Here is a 6,000-nt window from a genome sequence, read left to right as displayed (position 1 = left end):
CTCCTTTCATACTGTCAAACCATGGTCTCCACATCTGTGAGGAGCCCTTGAGAGTCGGTGACCCTTTGCAGAGGGGTACAAGGGTGCATCCCTAGTCTCTGTGGCCTGATCTGTCCTCCTTCTGTGGCATATCTGCTCCAAAGTCCTGCTATCTTTTCCCCATCTGATCTGAGCCTCCTTCCAGACAGGAGAATCTCCCAGAGTTTCATGGAATGTGTGGGGTCTATATTCAAAATAGTGCTCTGCTCCTTCACTCTCAGTGCTTGCCCATGTCCCTCTCTACTTCTCTCTTTATGTTACAATCCTCCAGACCATGTAGTGATCAAAAGGGCTGCTGAGCATCCCTGTGCACTGAGAGAACAGCAGCTGACCCCGGGGCTGCCTCTAACTGTGTCCTAGTATCGATTGTCAGCACCAAATACTGACTCTCTGTACTCCCTGTGTGACAGAAAGACCCAGCTGGACACCCACTCTGCCCTGTTCTCTCACTGCTCTGGAAAGACGGAATCTGCTCCCAGCAAGGTGAGAAAAATGTCTGTGAGGCTTCAACAGGACCAGCTGAGTGATGCATGGGCAAGGAGACAGGTCCATTCTCACTGCGGTTATCAGTCAGGATCCCGACCCAGGACAAAGGCCCTCGAGCAGATGTGTCAGGAGCCTCACATCCTGGGTGTGTGGGAGGAGGTGACCTGAGTCCCATAAAGAGGGCTCTGGTGTTCATCATCCCATGCAGGGTTTCATGATGATGATCCCACTTCTTCTGTTTACTGAGCAATATGATGAATCTGCCATGTGCTCCCTAGCCTTTCTGAGATGCCTTGGGCTTTCTGCCTAGGCTAGTCTATATTTCCCAAAGGAAATACACAAAGGATAAAACTGAACAAGATCCCCTGGCCCTGTAGCAGATGCAGAGAGCAACGAGAAGGTCTGAGAAATCTGTGTCACTGACATCCAGCCTGTAGGGATGGGGTGGAAGCCAGGGTAATTCTGCCTTTTCAATATTTAAGGCATGTGTTATACCCTATTAAACTAAAGCCTCAGAAATTGGAAATAAGAAAAGATGGGTTAAAAACTTTGAATGATTTTCAAAAGGAGATAGTTATTGGGGATGTTCAATGGTTACAATCTTATTCAAAATTATCTACCGGTGATTTAGAACCTTTGAATGATATTTTAAAAGGAGATGGTGATCCTAATTCACTCAGACAGTTAACTGAAAAAGGTAGACAAATTCTTTCACAGATTGAGAATGCTATTCAGTATCAGCAGATACATTATATTGATTATGATCAGCCTTGGCAAGCATATATCCTGCCCACTAGAGTTATTCCTACACCGGTATTATGGCAAAATGGTCCTCTTTTATGGTTACAACTTCCTGCTTTGTCAGGTAAAGTATTATATCCATACTTTGAAGCTGTAGCATGTTTTGTGCAAAAGAGTCTAGTTGAATCTAGAAGGTCTTTTGGCAAAGAGCCTGAGATTATTGGTGTGCCATTCGCTCTACAACAAATTGGTTGGCTATTTCAAAATATATTCCATATATGTGCATTTTCTCACCCATACGGTGATGTATGCATGAGTAACCACATGTATTCTCTCTTTCTCTCTGTCTTTCATACACATATGTAAAATGCATAATTAAATGTAAATTAAAAGTCAAAATGAGGCATTAGCCTGTTTTGTTATCTACCAACATGAGATTCCTTAAAATCCGTGCCCTTGTATTGTCATTGATCCATCCATCCATCCATCCATCCATCCATCCATCCATCCATCCACCCATCCACCCACCCACCCGAGCCTTTTCTAGGTACTGGAACATCCCAAAACAACAGGGGTAAACAGTCCTTCCAAAGCTCTTGTTGCAATTCACCAGAAGCAGACAGGCATCTAGAAGGTGAGTTCAGGGGTTGACTGGAAGCACAAAGGGGAAAAGGAAGAGAATGAGAAAGGAGGACTGGAGATATGGCCCATGCTGCTCTTCCAGAGGACCTGAGTTCAGTTCCCAGCACCTATGTGAAGAGGCTTCACAAGGTTACCTAACTCCAGCTCCAGTGGACTCCATACAGTCCCTAGGCATCCACTAGTGAACTGGGTATCTTTTTCTGAATTTCAGCATGGAGAGCCACACTGTTCCAATGCCCAGGTCTTTAGCGAACTGTTCTGATGGGCTTTTGAGACTTTACAGAAAATCCAGGGAGACCAAGGGCAGGGACAGAGGACATAGGTCCTCCTGATGACTCCATGTCTTCAGGGATTAAGTCTAATGAATTCTCCTGCAGGCAAGTAGCAACAGATGGTGCTGATCTGGACAGCTGTCCTATCCCAGTGTCAGGGCGGTTTTCCTATTTGAGGTTACCTTATCGCCATGGTAACATTCACTAACAATGTGTGCTATCACTGGGAAAGAGATACAGAAAAAATGTGTACATCTGTCTCACAGGTCATGGGTGAAGACACGCTGTCTGTGTGCAATCACGTATCCAGTGTCTTCACCCTGGAGGCCTTCTTAGGTGTATGTGGAGCAGGAACAGCTGTTTTTCACAGAAGTCAATCTTGGCTATCAGCAGCTTGAGGAGATGTCTGTTCTATGAAGTGAAAAAAAAATGGAGAGGTAGATTTGACTCTAGAACTAAACTACCCACCTCTGCAGAATTTCTGCCAAATTCCAGGACTCCACAGCCCACCTACTGGACAGGAAATCATGTGTTTTATGTCATGCTGATATCACTACTCCAGAAAGGCAAAGGAAAGGGCTTTGCTTTGTACCTTGCAAAAGATCCTGTATCTTACTTGGGGCTCTCTCAGCTCAGGGAGTCACTGAATTCAAACAACTTTTGCATCTGTCTTTCATCATACCTCATTGTACTCATTAGAGAAGGAATCCTTTTGGGAATTGGCCTTAGATCTGGGTGTTAGTAACAACTGTCTCATATGGGGAAAGTAAGAGTCCTAAATTTCTAATCCAGATCTGCCAAACACACCTGTCCCTTCCAGCCAGAGTTCCAGCAAGTTCTTGCTCACTCCCTTCTGAGAGTCAGGTCTGCCTCTGAAAACATCTACCTGGGAGTGCCAGAGAGATTGCTCAGTGGTTAAGAGCAATGATTGCTCTTGTAGAGGACCCAAGTTCCGTTTTCAGCACACCCATGACATCTCATAGCTAAACTGTAATTCCATCTCCATGGTATCCAGTGCCCAACTCTGGCTTCTGTGTGCCCTGGGCATACTTGTGGGTCATAGATATACATGCAATAAATATAGTAATACACATGAAAAGAATGAAAGAAAGAAAAAAGAAAGAAGTAAAGAAAGAAAACAGCAACCTGCAGTTCAGGAAACATCTTGATTTGGCCATTGACTATACAAGCAGAGCATCACAGGCCAAGACAATGCTTCTGTTTCAAGCTCACTTTTAACCCAAAATTTTCCCTCTGCTAGATCATTCTGTGACTCATCCATTGAATTCAGGGATCCATGCCTCATGTCAGTCACCACCAAACACCTGGGAAGACTGGCTCATGCTGTGGTCCATCCTGGGTAGTTAGATCAATGACAGGCCCACTCCTGGTCTCATGTGTGAGATGTCTTTGCACACATTAAGTCCTGAAGGCAGCCTGTGAGTGATTTTCAGGGAATCTCAGTGAGAAGTCTTATTCTGTGCAATCTGTAGGACTTCTTGAACATCAGTGCCTCAGAGGGCACTGCCCCAGGCTCTGTAGTGGACATCAGTACAGAATGAGGAACACAGCACTCTCAGGTGTCAGACAGGAGTGGGTCAGTGAGGACCAGGAGAGACAATGGGCGTCTGACTCCAGATCCCAGGTCTGTATCACCAAGCTTTGCTGCTCAGGACACACATGGAAGAGACTGTTCTCCCACACAATAAATTGCTCAATTAGGGTATACAGGTATCTTTTCATGTCAATTACCTGACCATTATTTGTTAAAATTCATGTTTCTACATGCTGTTATATTTCCTTACAAACCAAATCAGCTCCACTGCCTCCTCCAGCAGCACTTATCTTTGCTGATGGCTCAGCCTCAGGTCAAGATGCCCTGATTATAGATCATCATAATGAGTCATTTCCTACACGGGAAACCTCTGCACGGAGAGTGGAAATAATAGCAGTAATGACTGTTTTTTTTTTTTGAAAGACTTAAAGACAAAACGTTTAATTTGTACACTGATTCTCAATTTGAGATCAGATGGTTTCCTCACATAGAAACTGCTCCACTCCCCTCTGGTCATTCTGATATTTCAAGTTTGCTATCAAAATTATAAACTTCAATTCAATCTAGGTTTTTCCCCTTTTTTGTGGAACATGTTTGATTGCACACTGTGCTTCCTTATCCCATCCTTTAAGGAAAGCACATGGCTGATTCTTTAACAAGTATTAAAGCCTGCTCCATAGAAGCAGCCCAGAAAAGGCATGCTTCACTCCACTTCTATATCAGCTCCCTCATGAAGCTGCTTGGACAATGTGTGTAATTGTCCTGCCTGTCCCACAACCACTCTCTCTCTCTCTTCCTATGGGAGTAAACCCATGAGGCTTACATCCTTGTGAATTATTGCAAATGAATGTTATTCACATTCCTTCTTTGGGAAAGTTAGCCTTTGTTCATGTGTGTGGATACATATTCTCATGTTATCTGTGCTTCTGCCCACTCTGGAGAAGACTTTAAAGATGTAATACAACACCTGTTTTATTGCTTTACTATTCTGGGAATGCCTAGGATTTTAAAAACAGACAATGCCCCTGTGTATACGTCTAAGGCTTTTAAAAATGGTGCTTAACTTTTAATATTTCCCATCCCACAGGCATCCTTTATAATCCCAAGGGTCAAGCTATTGTCGAGAGAGTTCATCAAACTTTGAAAATTCAAATATATAAATTATAAAATGGGGATTTTAAATACTCATCACCCCATCATATTCTTAACCATGCATTGTATGTAATCAATCATAGGAATATCTCTGAGGACAATATGAGTTCCTTCCTCAGTAACTTTTCTACAAATATTACTCCCAAACTTTATTCTAATAGAAGGACCTCCTGACTGGTCTTTGGAAAGGCCCAGATATACTATTAATATGCAGAAGAGGATATGCTTGTGTCTTTCTACAGGATGCTGATTCACCATTGTGGGTATGAGACTGGTTAATTAGACCCTATAGCCAGCCCATTGCAGACCCAACATGGTCCAAAGCTTCCAGCAGCAAGGAGAAAGCAGAGACTTCCACCTTTACAGCTCCCCCCCCCAGCTTCTGATGTCTCCAAGCACCAACTCTGATGGAGATGCTGAGAATCCACAACTAACACAAAATCCCCTGGCTCTCCTGGTAGATGGCCTCAAAATTCATCAGCCCAACCTTTGCCACTCCCCATGGCTGCTGATTCCACTCACTGCTGTTGGGCTCCTTCTTGTTGGGCTGAAGCTACTCAGGTTTTACATGATCAGGGAAAAACTTTAACTCCTAAAAATCTTTTTCTGGATATGTTGGTTATGACCAATATTCAGGTATTTATTTTATTCCCTGTGCTCTTGCTCAAGAAACATACTGGGCCTATGTCTCTGATTCCCCTCTTTTCTACCCAGCCATATGGGACTATGAGGAAATAAAGGTTGTCACTAATGACTTTTCTTTTTTCTTTTTATTTTTTTATTATTTGAGGCAGAGTTTCTCTGTGTAATAGTCCTAGGAGTCCTGGAACTTGCTTTGTAGGCCAGGCTGGCCTTGAACTCACAGAGATTCACCTGATTCTGCCTTCCAAGTGCTGGCATTAAAGATGTCCAGCTATGACTCCTTTTTAATGGGAGGAGAGGCATCTAGTTTCATTCATTCTCAATTAGCCAAACACTTTGACTTCCAGGGACATTCAGATAGTCTTCCTTTGTGCTTTTTTGCTTCTTCCACAACTTCAGTAACAGGATGTCTGCCTTTAGAATGCAGGACATGCAAGGCTAGTCAGTCTAATGTTGATATCTGGTCATTAA

At 43.4% G+C, this 6,000-nt stretch overlaps 1 long non-coding RNA gene across 1 annotated transcript; it reads right to left on the bottom strand.

Moving 5' to 3' along the window:
* Window positions 1–1,846: 1,846 nt before the first annotated feature.
* Window positions 1,847–2,141, bottom strand: LOC143273308 (uncharacterized). Its single transcript, XR_013051287.1, has 2 exons — window positions 2,043–2,141; window positions 1,847–1,917 (listed from the first exon to the last, which is right to left on the bottom strand). It is a non-coding gene; the product is annotated as an uncharacterized LOC143273308 (long non-coding RNA).
* Between the last annotated feature and the right edge of the window lie 3,859 nt (window positions 2,142–6,000).

Source organism: Peromyscus maniculatus, chromosome 1 (assembly GCF_049852395.1).
Source record: "Peromyscus maniculatus bairdii isolate BWxNUB_F1_BW_parent chromosome 1, HU_Pman_BW_mat_3.1, whole genome shotgun sequence".
Taxonomy (NCBI): domain Eukaryota; kingdom Metazoa; phylum Chordata; class Mammalia; order Rodentia; family Cricetidae; genus Peromyscus; species Peromyscus maniculatus.
Note: the sequence above shows the minus strand (reverse complement) of the source record. Positions and strands in the feature narration are given on the sequence as shown.